Below are 20,221 nucleotides of genomic sequence, written 5' to 3' on the forward strand. Positions count from 1 at the left end.
TTAGCGCTAGGGAAAATCATCAAAAATGAAACTAATTGGCAATATGATGCGAACGGCACGGGACTAGCCACACTCGCCGGAAATCCTGTTCCCATGTTCCATGCCTTCACAAGGTTAATTTTTCAATTACTCGCTTTTTCCTACCCGACACAAGCATGTTCAGGGTCAGGGCTCCGGAAAAGCGGGGCGCAATAATTTCCCCCGGGAAAGCTTACAATACATTTCCGCACTGCCAGCGCCGCCTGCTCAAAGAAATTGGCACACGCTGCGGACGCGCCTCCGTAAGGTGATGTCAAACATTGAGCCAAAATATCGACCCAGTGTGACCTAATCCCCGCGAGGATCCCGAGGGATTATGCTGAGCTAGGAGCAGCATAGAGAATAGAACACACACACACACCATCACGCCTTATTACATAAAACTTTTTTTGTGTGCGACATTTTACCTTCGGAATTACCCACGGCAAACCTGGCAAGCGAAAACCAGCTCACGCAACACGCCGCGTTGCGCTAATAATACTTGCTGTCAATTTTATCCAAAACACACATCTTGACGTTTGCAGCATGTAGCAACAAAACTGACTACAAAGTAGTCGCCGATACCACCGCCGCCTGCACACGTGAGCCGCTCCCGTTGTTTGGCCGCCCCTGAAAGGAACAAACGCGCGGCGCAAAAGATAACGATCGTTCGGCGAGCGTGCGATAGAGTAGGTCAGCCCTAAGTCAAAGTCTTTCCCTCTTTCTCTGCCTCTCCCCAACTCCCACACCATCCACCCACTAAGCCTAACAAAGCCGCTCGACGTCCTTGACGGGCGGTAAAAATATGCCACCCGACTGGTGCGGGCCCGGCCGTTTGCTTCCAATTAGCCCCGACGACGACCATCCTTTGGCGAGCTCGACGCCAAGCCTTAAGACGCGCTGGAAATCTCATCAATCATTATCAGTGGTACCGGTGTGTGTGTGTGGTTGTGGATGGTGGCTCGGCAGGACGGCTGGCTGGGTTGGTGGTTCCGGTTCATTTTCCGAGAGGGTGGCGAAATTATATGGAAATGACAGGACGCCCCCCGCTCTCCGGCAGGCCGTGGAGCAAATTGGCTCATTATGCGGTGGCGGTTGTCGAGGATCGAAAATTGATTATTATTTTGCGGCACAGGATTAACCCGGGAACTGAAAATCCAGTTCAGGGGGAGTGGGACGGGGGAATATATCCTCCAATTGCCATACAGAAGTCTCACCGAGCAGGTTTAAAAATAATTACTTTAACAAGACTTTATAAAAGTGGTCTCTGAGGGCAAAGCTTGCTTTTTGGAAAAAATCGGTTTTATTGGCGGATCAAATTTTATGTTCACATCACTCGACCCGTCCTTGTGAGGTTTTTGCTTGACTTTAACTGGTTGCACATGCATTACATCAGTTCGGCGTTCCGGGAAGTGCGTTCGCACATTCACGCACGCGTACAGGGACATGTGGGAAAGAATTTTAATTAATGCATTGATCATCAATCGGTGCATGAAATAACAAGCATAAACACGATGTTACTGTACATTCATCCATACGAGAGCACAGCATTCCAGGCTTCGGAATCGAAAAGCTCGTTAAAAATGTTAACGTGCATTCCTTCCAGCTGCGTATTGCTTCGTGGAATGATATTGTGTATCAAAACTGTGTATGGTAAATCGTTCCAGTTGGATTGGGATTGATTTAATTAGAAAATCGACAGTGCGTTCACTGATAGGAAAAAAGAAGAAAAAATAGCAAATGGAATGTTCTTTCCATTTTTCGTACTTAAATCACACTCCTTTCGTTGCGATGTGTGACTCAACATGATTCAGCTAGGAACAAACCTGGAATCACAATACGTTCCATTCACAGCAGCATACAAACAAAGACGCTTAAAAAAACAAACATACAAATACAATAAAAAATCACTGAAACACACACACACTGCTAGGATGGGAAATGGCACAGACACACACATACATATAGAAAAAACGGAAACAGAAAAACCCCAAATTCGAAAACGCTAAACGCGAGCGCTGCGGCCGCCTTTCTGGTAATGACATTTTAATAATGTAAACAAGGAAAAACGGAACAAGAAAAATCTCGGCAACATAAATAATTTATCTCATCCCAGGTCTCACCATACCCCCTTTCTCCCTTCTGTCACACCACACACATATACGTGGTGGAACCGAGCGAAGATTCAAACCGTCCGCTAAGCGAAACCAGATGGCAATATCACACTGCACGGGTATGTTGTGGAGAAGAGAAGAGAGAGAGAGAGAGAAAAAAAAACACAGCAAGCAACCAACAAAGACGACACGGTTTGACGCAACGGACTGAACTGGCGGAGGCAACATCATCGCCCAACATAATATGCACTGCACTAGGGACACTGGGACCCGCTTTCCGTGCCGCGTTGTGCTAATGAAGCCGACGAAGGGACGCATCCGACGCACACTCCCAGCGGAGGCAGATCTCACCCGGCACAATGTCAACGGGCGACCGGGGTTGTTCGCACGCCCTCGTCGTGATTCTTGGGCTGACGCTAAGACGCGACCCGCAGGGTGCCCTCCCACTCCCCCAAAAACGCTGACGGTTTTTCCTTTCGCCGCTTTTTTTCGGGCTCGAGCGCTCGAACAGACGGAGTAGAATTAATAAACGCTGTGGGTGGTTTTGTCAAACAACGTTTGCTACAAATTAAGGGTTAAGCAGCAGCAGCAGCAGCAGAAGCAGCAGTGAGACTTGCTTTCGGTTTGGCAATGTGGGCTCTGGATTATGGCTCATGGATTTGTAGCCATTTTACTATTCAATTACATTCAATGCGTGGGCTGAAGGTTTCTGTGGCCACAAAACAATGAGCGTTGCTGTTTAGAGCGAGTGGTAAGTCTGGTAAATGAAACAATAAAGTACATTTTGTTTCTATTTCTAACCGTACTTTGTAGAAATTTTCATACATTCTTCTATTTGGCGTAAAGTCCTACGCGGACATGCCGGCCTATGCACAGGCTTTGCAAGACTTAATTCATTTATCACGCTAGTCGGATAGTCAGTCAATCCTTGCTCCATTCTAGACTTAAGCCCATGACGGGCATGTAATAGAGTCGTTCGAGTTGACGACTGTACCATGGGACCGCTCTTTCCCACATTACATTACAGACAGTATGGCTATGAGGCTCCAAAATAAGAACGATACGAGCCTTCCGCGTTATAAAGTTCAATTGAAACCCGTCTGAACGTGAACACAAAAGAGTGGCCCATTTGCTGCCTTCCACAAATTTCATACAAATAATTGCTTTACAGCTCAACTCCTGACATTTATTGAAAAATATAAACCTCCTCTATTTGTCTATTTTCCCGTTCCACCTTCTTCATTGCATTGCCACGACCAATACTTCATCCTAAATGACATCTTTATCGTTATTGTGTTTGTCTTTCCACTAACGCCTTTTTATTGTTTAATATTTCAACCCGAGCACAACGCATACATCACTTCAACCCTCAAACATCCACACACCCTCACACGGTTGCCATGAATTCAAAAAACCACCGTAAATCATAGGACGAGCATCACTTCCGTCAATTTTTCATCTTTGCTCGCGCGGAACCTCCTTCTTGTTTGCAACAAGCAACAGCGACTGTCACCGGAGAGAACCTGGAGGATCAAACGGCGACTCGGAACTGACGCTCCCATTTCTACCGCGTGCGTTTCCTTTTACGCTGGCGCTGCTTCCGACAGTTCGGTTGGCGCCACCGATTCCGCTCTTTCTCCCCCCTGTTTTCCTACCTAGCATTTCCCGCTTCTTTCTTCTCTCAGTGTGCCCCACCCGCCACACCTCGTTGGGAGTGACACCAAACAAATTTAAATTTAAACACTTGCCCTTTGGTGGACAAACGCCGGTGTACGGAAAGGCGGGTGAGAGCCCTGGAGAGAGCGCGCGCGTGTAATTTGTATGCCGGACGGACGACCCGAAAACACAAACAACCTTTTTCCTAGTCCTTTCTTCCCTTTCCCAAGAAAGTGGAGACCAACACAACAGAAAAAAAGCAAGTCGCACGGACACTTCTCCTGGTGCCGTCACCGGTCAGCAAATAACGATAATGACATTCCGAGCTGACACAGCCGGGCATTTTCTCGCATCATTTACCGAGGGAAGGGTATGAGTTGTTTTAAAGGGTGGGGACAGGGGGGACAAGAAGGTCAAAATCTGTTCCCTGTTTTTTTGGGGGTGTATTTTCTTGTGCGTATTTTTTTGTTTCTACTGCCCGCCTTATTTCGCATCCTGATTTGCAGATGTTCTGCCGGGATGGCGTCGGCACAGTCTGGCTGAAGGTGCCGGCTCACCATCATTAATAACGGGGTCACGTGTGGCGAGTTTTGACAGCTTCGGCATGTAAAGTGAATCCACTCGAGCGTTAATTAATTCATGGCTCACCTATTTTCGGGGCGGTGATTTATCGACTGCGTGACCGAAACCGTCCGACCGAGCCCAGCCGACCGATAGAACCGGATCCTTTGGCACCGTCTCCATACTGTGAAGCACACACACACACGCACACACACTGAGGAGCAACGAAAAATGTAGCCCGCAAAGGAACGGGTTAACATTCTTGGCCGCAGTTGGCACAGGGTTGCCTGGTCACCACAGAACGGCGAACCGGGCGGCTAGCCGTCAGCGGTGGCTCTGCTCTCATTTTTCATCCATTTCCGCAGATGGTCACCGATAATACGATCGAGAGCTAATGCGTCTCAATTATGGTCCGCTGGGCGGGTGGCAAAAAGGCCCCAGCTAACGAGTCCATCCTTCCACCGCTGCCATCACATCGAGCCATTCTAGCCCGGCGACCGGTTCGGTTTGGGGCACGTTTGCTTTCCCGCCATAAAAACTATCCCTATTATCCCCGCTGGGAGTGACGTGTGCCTGACAATTCCCCAAAGTCGTGCGGGATCGTAAAGTTTTATCCTTGTGTAACCGTTTCCAGCGAATGTAACCTACATTTCGGGAAGGTAGTTTACCGAAAACCCCCTAAACCTCAGGGCGTTTCCAGATTCATTGCCGTGCTGTGCTTCGCAAGTGACTGTTCGATACTCGGGTGCCAGCCGCAAGGTAAGCAAGGGCACACATTTAATCTTTTCTGTTGGTTCATGCACGATCTGGTTTTCAACAGTGCTTAATGCGTTTCCAGTTCATTTCTGCAACAATTAATCTTCCAGTTCGGTCTAAGCCGAAAGTTTAACAAAACGCATTAACAACCAAACACACGGGATTATCGTTTTCGTGTTTATCCTGAAGGGCTTCAGCAGCTCCGTTTACCATCTCCATCCTGGCAGCTGCATCCTTGCCCTGTGTGGTCTAATTACTTCCTTCCAATGTGCCTCGTTTTTGTCAACCAGGCCCGATCGAAACCACGTCTCCGATTAGCAAATAATGTCATTCATTGAGCTCGCTCGCACACAAACCCGAAACCCGCCAAAGAATTGTTCTCTCGTCTCTGTTATTTTCGCCTCAGAACACCTTTCCCTGGTAAGGTTGTGTGACCCTCGGGCGCCCCGACAATAAGCCAACAATCTACAGTACAGCCGTTGGTTTCCGATTGCAAAACCCTGCCGAACAGTAGAAGCCGTTTGTTTTGCGGCTGTTGCTGCTACACAAACGGCTCCAGCTTCCCTCGACGCGACCCAGTGCCAGTGCTCACCAGCTGGACAAAAGGAGCCCCGAAAGCCAGAAAAGTGCCAGCAAGAGCCTCACGAGTCGCATAAGCACGGTGGAAGTCCCTTGGGAAGGAGGGCAGGGATCAAACTGCCTGTGACAAAACGTTCAGCCCAGGTTGCGCCCTGTGACCGTAGCGTTCTGCAGCTGCCATTGTGCATTCCTGTCTGAAGTTGCAAAAGACCAAGGGAAAAATGTGCACACACACAAAAAAATGGCACCAAACTCCGCCTAAAGTCTGTCGTCTTGCGGTTGCTTGGAATGTGTGGCCCTTTCTGTTTCTTATTTTGTGCGCCGGGGGAGTTCCAGGAGTTTTCGCCACCTCCTTTCATGCCTCATAGCCTGCCACATAGCCGTCCGCCTCCGCGTCAATGTGCAAATGCACCGAAAATGCGTTCTCGAGGAGGGATGAAAGAATGGAACGCGCGCAAACATTCACCAGCCCACATGGCCTTCACCGGCGGGCGGACGCGTGTTTTACGGGAACTTTATCGAAAACGAAAACAAAAGATCGATCCCGTGCTGACGATGGCGATATACGTGTGTGTGCGTGTGTCGTTAGGCATACATACTCTGGGAAGGACAGGCTGACGAAAATCGGTCATGTCCACAAGTGCAAAGCCACCGAAAGTTGTTCGTTCTCCCTCGGCCCGACAAACGCCAAACGTCGACTCCACGCAGCTGTCCGTCAACCAGTCAATCGTGGGCCCTTGCCTCTGCTACCCCCCCACTTTCGGGGTATGTTGTGTGCTGGATGGCGATCCTTGTCAGCTGCAAGCATGTGCACGTTCAACGGACAAACCCTACCGCTCCCTACCGTTGCACCTTGCCGTACCTCACTCTCTCTCTCTCATACTCTCTATCTCTCTGTTATTCGCTGACATTGGCTTTGTGCGCAACATGTCGATAGATCCTGCCTTTAGCTTCTTCGTCATCATCGCCGGCATGACAAACTTTCGGCCTTTTTCGTCCTTTTACCTATGTTTTGACTGTATATGTGTGTGTGTGTGTGTGTGTGTGTGTGTGTGTGTGTGTGTGGGTGAGTTTGTTTTCGCAATGCTCTCAGGTCAGGTATCTCGGAAACGGTTTTTTTGGTGGAAACACGCTATTTTGGGTCACACACACAGTTTAAAAGAAAAGGTTTCGAAACAGGTAAAACCACGCGTACGTTTCGTTTAACGTAGATCCCCGTTCGGCCATTCGGCAGACGGATTTGGGACAATCGATTGGGCCAGATAGGCCGGTGTGCATTGGATATGGTGGACGCAGCGTGGAAAAAGGATACAAAAGCCCTGCCAAGTAGCCCGGTACACGATGATCGTACACATTTGGGACCGTGAGTCGGGTTCGGTTAAAACTGAGTTGTGGTAAAGAGGTTTCCATCTAAAAGAGCACGCCATTTCGTACAACCCGACCGAAAGTGTGCGTACGAGATGTGTTTTTGACAGTGTGCGTTAGGTCAGTTATAGGATTCGGCTTTGCTTAATGTGCACAAATATGCTTGCAATGTGTGCTATTGGCTTTAAATGAAGTATTCTTAGAGTTTGGCATTCTTGGATATTTATTTTTCTTCATCGGGAAGTGTTTTGAGGTACAGAATAGTAAGTAATACATAAAAATACTTTCATATTATTGAGATTTTCAAACATATCTCAATGTGCCATTACATCCTAAGCGCTCCTTGAAAACTGCTTTAAAAGGACGAACACAGTAAACGCTTTTAAAATGATGTCCAATAAGCCAACCATCACCTACAGACTGCAGCTGCATAATCAAAAGAAATGCATTTTCATTGCCCACTTGCTCCCGATTCGGGTCCCGGTAATCGATTCGAGCGCGTCATCGAACTTCCCGTGTCAATTTACTCCGTCCGCTTCATTCAAATCATCAGCCGGGTCGCTTCAATGCGTGCCCGTTGATCCGCGCCGGATGCAAAGAATTTCGAACCGTCAAAAACCATTTCTTGTGCGCGTTTTACCTTTTCCTCAAGTATGTTTTGGGAACGGTGGGAACGCTCCCCTCGTTTCGCGACAGGAGCTTTTCATAGATTTTCATCCAGCGCGTTCGTTCGCGTGCACCCGACATCATTCATCATATCATCAAAAAGTGATCGAAAACCTGTCCTAAGCTACCTAGACATGCACACACACACAAAACCAACCACGCATACCAGGGAAACGACCTGTCAGCCGTGTTTGGTTGCACGCGGGAGGGGTCCCACACGTGTGCCCGAGAGTGTCCTGTTAAGCGTCCCCGCTGAAAGGGTCAAGGCAAGCATCAATCAACGCAACCAACCGCAACCGCAAACGCGCGTCGCAAACCGTGACAGACCGTCATCATCGACAGCCGCGTGGAGATAGACGGAGTTCTACACTCACCTAGAGCTCTCCACGGTGGCGGACGCTGTGTTGGGGTTTATGAAAAATGATCAGAATATTCGATATCAATTATCGCCCGGGTGGACAAACCGCGATGCATTCGCTGTGTGACAGCGCGTTTAAATCGATATTTGGTGCGCCGGTACGCGTAGGTTGGGTGTGATAGGGGCTTTTTTATTTAAAAAATCGGGAATCGAGAGCTTTTTTGTGTTGTAGTTATCCTGTTCACTGTTCAAGTTTCCATTGCGACCGATGCAACCATCGACCGATGCTGGTGAGTGGTGTTTGGAGTGGATTAGCATAGTTTCCTCCTGTTACGTTCGTTTCGCCGTCGTTGAGAGTAGAAAGTGAGATTTTTGGGCGGTCGCTATGACAATCCGTTTGATGGAATCGAGAGGTGCTAGAATGAAGAGATTTATTTTCCAATTTTTGCATCAATTTGTTGGAGATTATGGGATATTTATGAGCGATTTCGATAAATTTTCAAAATAACAAAGACTGCAGCTTTGCAGAATTTTGCACTTCATTCGGATTAGCTTGAAACGAAATCACATATCAAGCAACGTTTATTCCTGCAACCGGCTACATATTACAGTCGAGTAAAACTAGATAAGCTTTCTTTTGTTGAGTTATTTCTGGTAAAACAATTCTAGATTCTCTTCTAACAAATTCATTCCCAACATTTTCAAAACTGGCATTCATTTGGAAGTGTTACCAGAATTAATTTTGAAAAAATGTACTTTGAAGTGAACGACAGACAATATACACTGCAATTAATTCCGGTCATCAATTCGACTAATAATCCCTCTTGAGCGAACCGGAAGCACCGCTTGTTATTGCACTGCACCAGAGCGGCACTTTCAATGGAAACGGTTTTCGCTTTTCATTTCCACATCCTTTTTTTCAAAACCACATCAATTGCATCCTTGGGGAATCCAGCACCAGGCAAGTCCAAATATTTCTCCACAAATACATCCCACCACATCAACTCCTAATAACACACCACGAATTCTCCACTGCAACAGAATGATAGGTAGAGCGAGCAGGAGTGACAGGAGCTACATGGGTAAAGAAAAAATCCAGTCCCTTCCGGTGTATGAAATTGATTGAGCACACCCACCGGAGGCCAACCGGCATTCACACCCAGGCCCAGCTGACGGGTGTCGGGACCGTCGGGAGGTCAATTTCGATTTCATCGATCGGCTCTTTCGCTCTCGGCTCATAATTTACTTTTAATTACACCTTTGGTCCTTTGGTGGTTTGACAGTGCGTATCCTGAATGTGTCACGTACACACACACATTGTAGTGAAAGCACCCAGGAAGAACAACAACGAAATCAAACCAGGAATTATAGCCTGCCTCGCAGCACCTTCCTCCAGGCAGGAGGTATGCGGCACACACGACAACATTCTACCAACTAATGTCGCCTCCCACTGTCGATAATTACAATTGTTTGACATGGGTGTTTTGGGTTTACAACGGATATGGAGGCCAAACGGAGTGGAGTTCTTGGAGCAACCGACCTTACTACTGTTCTGTTTTTAATTGCAGATTTTACTACCCCCCACACACACGAACGATAAAGTATAACCGAAGCTCGTGCCTGACAGCATAATCTCAATATTGCGCAAGTGTGTGGAAAAGGTGAGTGAGGCTGTAGGCTGGTCTCGTGCGAGGAATTGCATCCGGAAGTGTGAGAAAAAGTAAGATTACACACATCAAACGAACGCTCTGTGGGGGAAAAACAACGCCGACGCTGAGGGACCGAAGATATCAGCAGGCAATCACGTAAGTAGTTCTTTCGCTTGTAAAACCACTCCCATCTACTCAAAACCCCACCGCTGAGAGAAAGCCTTCCGAGGCAAAAGTTGAAACCAGTACCCGGCTTACCCTTATCCCAATCATTAGGAGTGTGTGATAATGGAGTACCATTGAGGAAAGTTTTTATTCCTTTCGAAAAACACAGCACACCTCCCAGGTCCAGTCCACAGAAACCACACACACACAGGCTCGCACTCGCATTTTGGAAAAACTAATCAACCATCCCAAAAGGAATACTCTCCAGGGTGGGGGATGTGGGTCCCCCAGTACTTTTCAGAAATAATATTCCTATTGTAAGGCAGCCCAGTCGAGAGCGTAAACAGACGGCAAACCTCTGACCACCTTTCCCGGGCAAAAACTTTGCATCAAGCGGGGACATCGGATCGGGGGAATTCAGCCTCAAATCCCACGCCGGAACACATCGGAAACACCACTTCAAACGATGTGTTTCGATGTGGCCCGGGACTGGGGCTGAGCTAGTGCGTAACGATTGGGCCTCGGTCGGTAACCGCACTTACACCGAAGGGGAGGTCCATCGGCACCAAACGCCCGGTACACGATCCGTGCAATTGCTGATGCTCCGAAAAGCGATACCGAGCCGGGAGCTTGAACTTTACCCGCTCACCAAGCGAAGGTATGATTATCTGAACTCTCCTGCCGCTGCTGGAAGTTGAACGTTCGGGGTTTTGGTATTGTTCAGTATCAACTTACAGTATGTTTTGTTAGCACCTTTGTTGCGGTGATCATGATACACTCAATCCTCCATAAGGACCGACGCCCGGGCTCTCCGGGTACGGGGCAAGTTTATGCACCGAAGGTTTGTGTCACTGCCCGTGCCCGGCAGTCGCCTCATGCAGAGCCGGGAATTGACTCCGGTGGGACCTATTTTAAGGCAAATCTTTTACCGCACGTGCACAATACCGGCCCAAACGCCCACCCGGATCCCGTACAGGCTGCGTCTGGCTGAAGGGGTTCAAACACTAACATCAATTTCGATACAACGGATGATTTTGTTCGGTCGGGTTAGCGTGGATGGCACACCAAATGCCTGGGAGCACACTGTGCCACCTAAACACTATAGGCCAAAAGCATTAGAAGATGCAGACAGAAAAGAGAAACTACTCGAAACAATCATCTTCAAAGCGGTGGAAATGAATATTGAAAAGCTAAGCCAAGGTTGCATCTAGTAAATGTAGTTCAAAATTTAATATTTACCGCACAATAAGTTTTATCCGCCGTTCGACCAGCAAAGCTCACTGTGCAATCGCTTCCGCCGTAGTATTAGATGCCCATGTTTATGTGCCATTTGATACGGATAGTTTAAGTTTGAATGCTGTGCCATGTACCCGTGCTCGCCGTGTGCCGGAGCTGGTGTTAGGTTATGTAAGCCGGCGCCAAACCTGCTGCCAGCTGGCCACCAGTGCTGTGCTGCCACACAATAACAGCAGCAGCAAGGAAGTATTTTCGAGCACGACCCGAACGGTCCTTACCCTCGGCCGAGATAGGAAGGAAGGCATGAGCCCTGCCGACAGTGCCGTCCCGGCGGGTTATGAGGATATTAGAAACGATTAATTCTTCCTCGTCGCCTTCCGGGGAGCAGCGCTGACAATGCGACCCCATTGAATGGAAACGCTACAAGACCCAGTGTCGTTTTGTTCCTGACACTGCCACGTGCACTTGTTTCCTCGCCCAACCCACCGCCTGTCCGACGGTTGGCTAACCCTTTCAGATGTCTTGCCATTCACTTGGGTGCGGCACGGTGGCATGCAATTACACGATTCCACATGTCGCAGCGGTGTATCAGCTCTGCCGGTAGCAGATATTGTTTGCTATTGAAAACATCCTCTGCCGCTGCTCTTTTACCCTCACCGGAACAGTGTGAATGGGCACGGTTGGCTTGCGAAATTACACTTCCCCGAGCTTCCGCGTGCGGAAGGACATTCGTCCACCTAGGTCCACTTATTAGCAAACATCAAACGATGTCGGCGCTAGCAGGTCCAACGCAGCCGGCCCTTGACGTGCAACCCAACGACCCAATCATCATCTCGTGTACCCCTGTAGCAGGACGACGGTCACCATAGATCAACCGGAAGGCATTAAAAGAAGACCCAAGTGGCCTGCCTTCCCCAGTGATTTATGCTGCGGTCCCAATCGATACGTTACGTACGGGGCAGATTGGTCCGTGATGAGTATGCTGATTAGACGCACAGCAGGGCTGACACCTCCGCAAGGAGTCTGCTCAGAAAAATGGCTTCCCAATCGCTGGCCTACACCTTGACGAAAGAACACAGGAAAGGATTAGGCGGCACGCAATAAACCAGCACCAGCACACGATGAAATACCACAACATTCTTATTTGTCATCCAGGACATGCTGGAACCCGTGTCCCGATTTACCTCGATTCGTTGTGATTTGTTTTTGCGATGGATTGTGCCTGTCGCCTTCGGGCTAATGGGAGGGAGATTAAAAGCTTACCAGCATGGGCCTACCCGGTCGTTCGTTGATGAAATTGTTCCACCATCTTCCCATGTACAGCGCCCTAATACATCGATCCCAAGGCCTCCGCAAAACTTGTGATTGCGAAAAATGCTCACGTACGATGTAGGCTTTCGAGACCGAGCAGAGTGTGTTCTAACGTTAATTAAGGTCCTAAGACACGACAGCGCACGCCTTTGCCTTCGAAATGTCACCAAGAAAATGAACAAATGTCGATGCGACCTTCCCAAGAAATGCCAGCAATTGCTTGCTTGCTCACTTGTCCATCAAGGCACACAACCGGTGAGGATAATGATTTCATTACAGCTCCGGGAATGGTATCGGTTCCGTGATGCTAATTCCGCACTCGTCATGCGTCAATAAAACTGGACTTCAATGAGCTGGAGAAGATACATGGTGACATTAGTCTGGAGATCACTGTCACTGTTAAAATTGCTCATGGAACACTTTTAATGACCTTTATCAAATTCTTGCTCAAAACCTTGATGAAATGCTTTCCATTTTCCTTCATGCGTAAGACTTTCTCATATGAGATCTCGATGCATCTTGGGTCTGGCTTCTGGGTTGGCCTCTCAAGCGAAAAATCTGTACAATAAATCACATCAAAGCCCTCTCCTGGCAAATGGAGACATAAATCTTCCCCGGACAGTGCGACAGCACACTCAGGCCGGCACGTTTTTAATCAACTTAACCAACGCTCAGCCCAACCCAACACCCCTAGCCCGGACACGACCACTACTACTACGGCGATCCTCCAATATGCAACGGTTCATGAATTTTAAACTTCATAACATCATAATGCTGCTGGTTCCGGGGTACCGAGTTCAGGCAGCCGAGAGCCAAACGGAAAGGCTAGCGGGACACGTCCCTCTATCTGCGTAGCACGTAATCCTACCCTGCTCAATCGGGTGACCAGTTGGATCGAGCGGTTTTCTGGGCGAAAGTGGACAGCAAGGGGACTGCCCGCAGGCTGACAATTGGCCCAATTTAATGGACAATGGGAAAAACGATTTCGTTCATTCGCGTTCCCACTCTCTCTCTCCCTCTTTCTCTCTCCTTCTCTTGCGTCACCTTCAACAATGGGTGCAATGCATTTTTCCATTTTAAATTTCTCATCACGCACTCATAACATTCACCAGGTGAACCAGAAATGAACGATAATCGACGGGAGGACTTTACTTTTTTGCTTCGATTTTGCGACAGGCGACAAAGCAGACCCTGCACGTCTGTCACCTTGACCGTTCCCTGGCGTACAGTATGGGTGCAATCGCACAAGAATGACTGTTCAATGCGCACGATGACTGCAATTTTGCGGTTTAATGACACAGAACGTCCGCTAGTGGTGGTGTGTGTGGTATTTCGGTTTCGAGTTCTTTCCTAGAAATCAACCCCCGAACTAAAACTCGAAATTGGAGCGCTCTGATGCACGAACAAAGCCAGTCGGCGACGGCAAGCCAGTGGGTGCCTGTTAGTGGTTCAAAATTGACGTAGAGTTGATTCCCTGTACACTCACGCTAGATATAACAGGACAGTTCTGGTAGACAATTGAGCAGGAAGATTCATTCTCAGAAGCAAGAAGAATTAGCTGCTTCTTTTCCGAGAATGTGAATCAGTGTGAGCTGGCAGGTGCACGATAAGAGCTCCCAGCCTGGTAATTGTTGGTGCAACCGCATTCGACATTCGCATACGAATTCGGGGAAGTTTCATTTGCGCACTTGGGTGACCAATTTCTAAGCTGAAAGGCGTAAGGTTCTCCTCGAAAGAATTCCGTTGTGATTTTTGGCCTCAAAATTCAATAACCAACTCTACTCAAGTGGTTTCTTGAGTAGAGAGTGTTGAGCAAGTGTATTAAGCTTCAACCACATACCAAGCGGGAGGAAAACTTTGTGCGCTCTCAAAAGTTCATTGAAAAAGCCACACAAAAGCCACAAATAGAAAACGGCCAACGGGGAATATTCGCTTGCACCTGAACGCTACGGACAACCGGACACTTTAAGCATCACACCTTCCAACAGCGCCCGGATGGAAATGACTCTCGCAAAGCATTCGCTCATTTAGAGGCTTAAATTTCTTCGCTAATTGTTCAACCCCATGGAGCAGAGGGACGGGCGCGGTAAGGGCTCGCTCCGGCGCACTATTAGCCAGCGGGGGCATTTTCCTCGCAGTTTCCAACAATTTGCCCTTTCACTTGCCTTTGTTCTGTGCCATTCCGTCCGTTCCATTATCCTTAATCAGTGGTAAATGAAGCGATCCGTTTTGGAACGGTTTCCAATTACGCCTTTCGCGGGCCGGTCCATCAACCGGTGGACCGTGCCGGTTCATCCGGTGACTTCTTGTTGATTATCCCCGGTCCCGGTCGGCCGGCTGGCCGGCTACCATCTTCCAGCGCCAGTAATTGCGATCACAATCGCGCGCACAGGGCTCGCTCTTTTTGTCGCTCGGGATGATCGAAAGGTTTTGCACGGATCCTAGAGACGGTCTGCTTTCTTGGAAAAAAACAGACGAAAAAGAAAAAAAAACACTAGCCCACTATCTTACCTATCGGATCTGCTTCGTTCGTTGTTCAGGGTGCGCCCTTCGCCATGGCACCGGACATCAATTCAAGGGACGAAAGATAAAGAATTGTGTCGTATCTCAAAACAGCGAGAAAAAGAGGGCTAAACCTGCTGCGTTAAGATCCCATCGCATGGTCCCGGACCAAAACCTTGGGACGAAAAGTTTCGCCCAAAGCTTTGGTGCAAGAACCAGGCACAGACTGACCTGGACCGCCTGGACAAGCGCATGTTCCAATAATTCAGCTTTTTGGTTACCCGGGGGTTGGAAAACATATATAAATTTCCAATCACCCTAGATCCGCCATCTGTTTCGAGTTCGTCCACTTTTTGCCTCCCGGATGGACCCTGCCCTGCACCAAATCGGATGGGCGCCTCGTTATCGGATCTGAAGAAAAATTGGATTTTGATTCTTCGTACACGCTGCCTCCGGGGACGAAGCCAAGCCAGAGCATCCCAGCGAGCGAAATATCTGATTGTTTTCGTATTGTGACAATTTCGGTCCACAAAAGATTTGGGCAAGCACTTTGTAACGATGTTACGAAATCATGACCGTTCCCGCTTAGCTTTCTTTGGTGGCTTGGCAAAGACAAAAGCTTCCCCTCCCGAACGCTCAACGCAGACCGTTACATTGAGTGGGATGTGTGCATTCGCAATGAACATTCCACTTTTTTTGGGACAGTTGAACAAAAGAATTGACCATCAATGGGATTGTTTCTTAACGCATCATCACACACATACACTCACCCCACTCCCACGGGTGTCGGTTGCCGGCATAATTTGATTGAAATAAAAAAGAAACCCCCATTTCAAAAGCTCACTATACTTTGCCGCTCTCGGAACCGATTTCATTCCTCTTTAAACACACAACAAAGAGCAAGTTTCCAGGATCCATCAGGATCAATTTATTAGCCGACAGAAATCGTTTGTGAACAGACACATCATCCATTCCCCCTTCCCACCCTCTTCTTCCACCGTCGGCCATTATCGCCGTTCAAGACGGCGCTCGGTTTCGCGCAAAATGGTCTCGCTGCTCAGTATCATGCTGAAAAGTTTCACCGCATTCGGCGCGGGTGGATGGTACAGGGTGCAATGAAAATAATCCACCACCCTGGATACGGGTTGGTACGTGACGGCATGGAGGGATGGGAGGAGGGGCAAAAGTTCAAACTATTTGCTGCCAACCATTCCTCGAAGGATGCTTGTTACAATGAGTAGCGCGAGCGATACAGCAATAAAAACGCAAGAATCGGGTGGTAATTCTTCCAGCTAAGAAGTCTAAACCTCGTTGATCGCCACCGATCGTCACCGTCCAGGTCCACGGTCGGTACAACTTTCCGGCGAGCGAAGATTGATTTCCCGCGAGGTACACTTTGGCAGTCTTGATCCTTGGACGTGTTCAAACAAAACAAAAAAATGCAACAACTTTTCACTACACTTGATGCTAGCGCGAAGTGCAAAAAACTGCAAGGCTCCCCGTACGTGAGAGGTCCACCAGCAACACCGACGACGTCCATCAGGAAGTGAAACGAAAGAGTTCAAGAAACGAAGAAATAAAACGCGCACGAAAAGCGCCAAGAAAGCACATCGACACATCCGCTCGATGGGTTTCGCTTTTTTTTTGCGCAGGAAGCAACACGATTTTTGCTTTCCTCCAACATGAGCGCCTTCCGTTTCTGCCAAGCAAAAACACCCTTCCAAAGTACGGTTACTTACAAGCGCAAAATCAACCGGAATAAGCCGATTACACTTCGGGTGGCCTGGGTGTACCGGGAACCTGTGGAACAGGGCAGACGCAGCACAAAAAAGCCCAGCTCCTGCCTGTCTGGCTGCCAACTGCTGCTGCTGCTGTGAATTGTGAATGAGTATCGTCAATTGGCCTCGCGCGGGACGTTGCCCGGGACCGACAAAAGCACGCTCTTCGAATTTCACTCTCACCGACAGGGTGGTGCTTCGTGTGACTTCCGCTCGGTTCGTGCACTCACGTGCGATTTCTTTGCTAGCTATTTCCACATTTTCCGATAACCATTCAACCACTCTGTCGAAGCTGCTTCGATCATTGGTCGGTGCAAAATGCAATGCGGAAAGCGTTGCGATATCCGACAAGCGTGAGCTGTCCTGGTAACGTGGGCGGCGGGGGGTTTACTGCGGAAGGAAGAAAGCATTCCACGTCAAAAGTCAAACGGTTTCGCTCGGGTGCAGATGTGGTGCACTTTGTGTGGTGCAGGCTTTTTGCAGCACCGACTCCGAGGGGAGTTGCCGATAATCCGTTGCATCGTTTGATGCGATAAGCCACGGGAATGCATTGCGGACACCAACAAGGAGCAATTGATCCATCCAGTATTCGGCAATGCAATTGAGCGCATGTAATCGTGCGTGTGTGTGTGCATAGTTGTGTTGAAGCTTGCTTAATAGACAACATCACACAATGTCTACTAAACATAACTGATGACAGCAGTAAGATGTGCTGATATACAAGGTGAGATTGTGATGAAAGATATCCTCATATGATAAATACGTACCTTCTAAGAGAGGCTTTTGTGGCTATTAAAAGCTTAGGTAGGACAAGGTGTGATGCAACTGTACAATATCAGTAATACTTTCTAGAGGAGGTTTGTGATGATTTCAACGTATTAAATTCCTCTTCCGGCTAAAACACCATGATCTGCAGCAGGTCAAGTTGTGCCTAGACATTCCTACGCTTGGCAAGAACGACCCGTCCGTAATTTGAAACGATAACGAGCTTTGTTGCGGCTTAGATCATACGATCCATGATGCTACCAATAATGTTTAATTGTAATTAAGTTTGGCTCATTTAATTCAGTTGCTCTATTAAATTACTTCCCATGTTACTTCCCTAATCATTTACACCGGATGCGTCCCAGCTCTCGTTCCACGATCCGACACACATCCCACAATCCCACCCGCACACATTCGTATCACTTTTAAAAACCATACAATCGATTTTGTGGGTTATGGCAAAGCTCAAGTTAAAAGCATTTGTAAACATGATACCCTCCCGAACCACAGCCGTGGCCAAAAACCACTCACCTCGCTAATGTGTGTGCCAAAAAAAAAAAGGAAAACCCCTCCTAGTACGCGGAAACCAACATCAACGGGGTTGTTAATTCCGAAATAATTCAATTCAACTTTCAACTACCCTGTGGCGCCCGGATTGTGGCTCCCACAGCTCGCCAGGACGTAAGAGGGGCGGGCGGAAGCGGCCAATTCGATCCACACTCCTGCAGTGGGTCACGTACGGGGTACACGTTGGTGGGTAAAGTTGGGTTGGGAAATTATCATCAATAAAATTTTATTCATTTTATGACGCTGCCCCGTCGGATTCTACCCGGTGCTTGAAACGTTTCATCTCGCTTTACGCTGCCCGGGGAAACCCGGGGCATTTTACCCCTCCCCATCGCAACGAGAAACGGATCCTTTCGCTGCACCGGATCGATTTCCCATAACATAACCTCAAATCAGCACAAAACTCTGGTACGCCTGGGGTGCGCTACTGGCATGCGGGAAACCTGTGGAAAGTAGTTATCCGGGCTTGTGTGTTGTAAAAATTTTCACTGCAGAGAATTTTCAATTTTCTCTCGCAATGAAAAGAACGCTCGTATTGCATTAATTGCGTGCCAAAAAGGAACGATGTGTGAGTGTGTTTTTGGTCTTTTGCTTTCGGATGAAACGTTAAAACAGGACCCACTTCCGGCATCCAGCGCCGTGCAGCACAAAAGTGTGTCTTTTTCAGTCAATTCCCGCTCTCCGGCCCCTAGGCAACCATCAAATTGCGGCTCGATCGATCGAAAATCTCAAGCACAAGATCAACCAAAATGGAGCGAAACTGTTTGTAATAAAAGCGGCGGAGCGATCCCCCCCCTCCCCGCAAGTAACCAATGCATTTCGCGTCCTTCAACTCCTTTGATGATATCCGTGCCGGGGTCGTGTCGTGCAAAGGGCCACTAACGAGCATACACATACACAGTGCTTTTGGCTCACACAAAAAAAGGGAAACCTGCTTTTCGCGCGGTAATAAAAGCATAGTGCCCCCGGTACAGAAGAAAGTCAGCAAGTGTCTTAACGAACGTCTCGGGCCACGTCAGTCGATTCGCGTCGGAAGCTTATCCGGGGAGTTTTTTTCTATCTTTCCTCCGTTTTTACCTACGTGGTATGGGCCTCGTTGCATTTGGGGTTTCGGGTCGAAACCCCCGTATGTCGAAACCTTGTCGTGTGCACTTGCCCCCACGAAGCAGGAAATTTTTGTATTCCCTCTTTTTTGTACGTGTGTGCGTCCATTCTTCAAAGAAATGCGCGCGCGCGCGCGTGTGGGCGAAAGAAAAGCGAACAGCGAGCAGGATCTTAAGAAGCAGCTTCCGCATCACCAGCTCACAGCATTGCAACACCGAATCCGAACCATGGGGCAGGGTCGAAGGAATAAAAGACAGCGATTTCTTTCTACTTTCTCGAAGCACCGAGTGCTTTCGCCAAGGAACACTAATTTTCCGTTTCCGTTCACGTTTCTTCTGCTTTTATCTGCTGAAGCGCCCCGCGAAGTGCGCTCCCGGAAGCTGCCTCCCGGTTGAAGAGGCGATGCAATCCGGCTACGATGCGCAGCAAGAGGTTTCCATTGCTTCCCCGTAAGATGGGTGAGCAAAAGATGCAAACACGATGGGGGGGGAAAATGTTACCAAGATACTCTCATGAAAAGCATTGCCAGTAATGAAAATATTGCTCCAGCCTTCGTTAGAAATTAATTAAAATTCTAATAAGCGAACCTGGGCCGTAAATAATTGAGTGTTGGACCGGGGCCACCCTCCACCCGTGTAGCATCTACTTTGCTTTATCTTCAGAAGATTCGACACGGCTTTCGCTGTTATTTTTAAACAAGCCCATACACTGTGTGAAATTAAAATAACACTAGCATGTTTTGTTTTCGGCAAAAATAGGTTTTTAATTTAGGTTTTTTAAGTTCAGAATATTTCAATAACCTGTTTTACTCCTTTCAAGCACATTAATTTGATACAAAAATAGAAGAAAAATAAAAATTACAGCGAGTGATACTTGATCTTTCCTGAAAGTCCTCAAATTATACAGACTTAAGTAGTCTAATGCATGCTGCATTGTAAAGACATTTTTAAACTTGAATTCTATACATTCATAGTATAAAACTGTTTCTAGGACTATTTGTGTGCCAAACTGCTGTATCTAGATAATTTAATGTAGTTTAATTCATTTTACGACACTTTTTGTGCATTTTAT

General features: G+C 48.0%; 1 protein-coding gene across 1 annotated transcript in view; it reads left to right on the forward strand.

Moving 5' to 3' along the window:
* Positions 1-20,221, forward strand: part of LOC120895263 (connectin-like) — a 94,922-nt gene that overhangs the window by 28,433 nt on the left and 46,268 nt on the right. Inside the window, exon 3 of the mRNA XM_040298430.1 lies at positions 9,642-9,878. The gene's annotated coding sequence lies outside the window, so the exon portion shown is untranslated. The remainder of the gene's footprint in view (positions 1-9,641; positions 9,879-20,221) is intronic.

Source organism: Anopheles arabiensis, chromosome 2 (assembly GCF_016920715.1).
Source record: "Anopheles arabiensis isolate DONGOLA chromosome 2, AaraD3, whole genome shotgun sequence".
NCBI classification, from domain to species: domain Eukaryota; kingdom Metazoa; phylum Arthropoda; class Insecta; order Diptera; family Culicidae; genus Anopheles; species Anopheles arabiensis.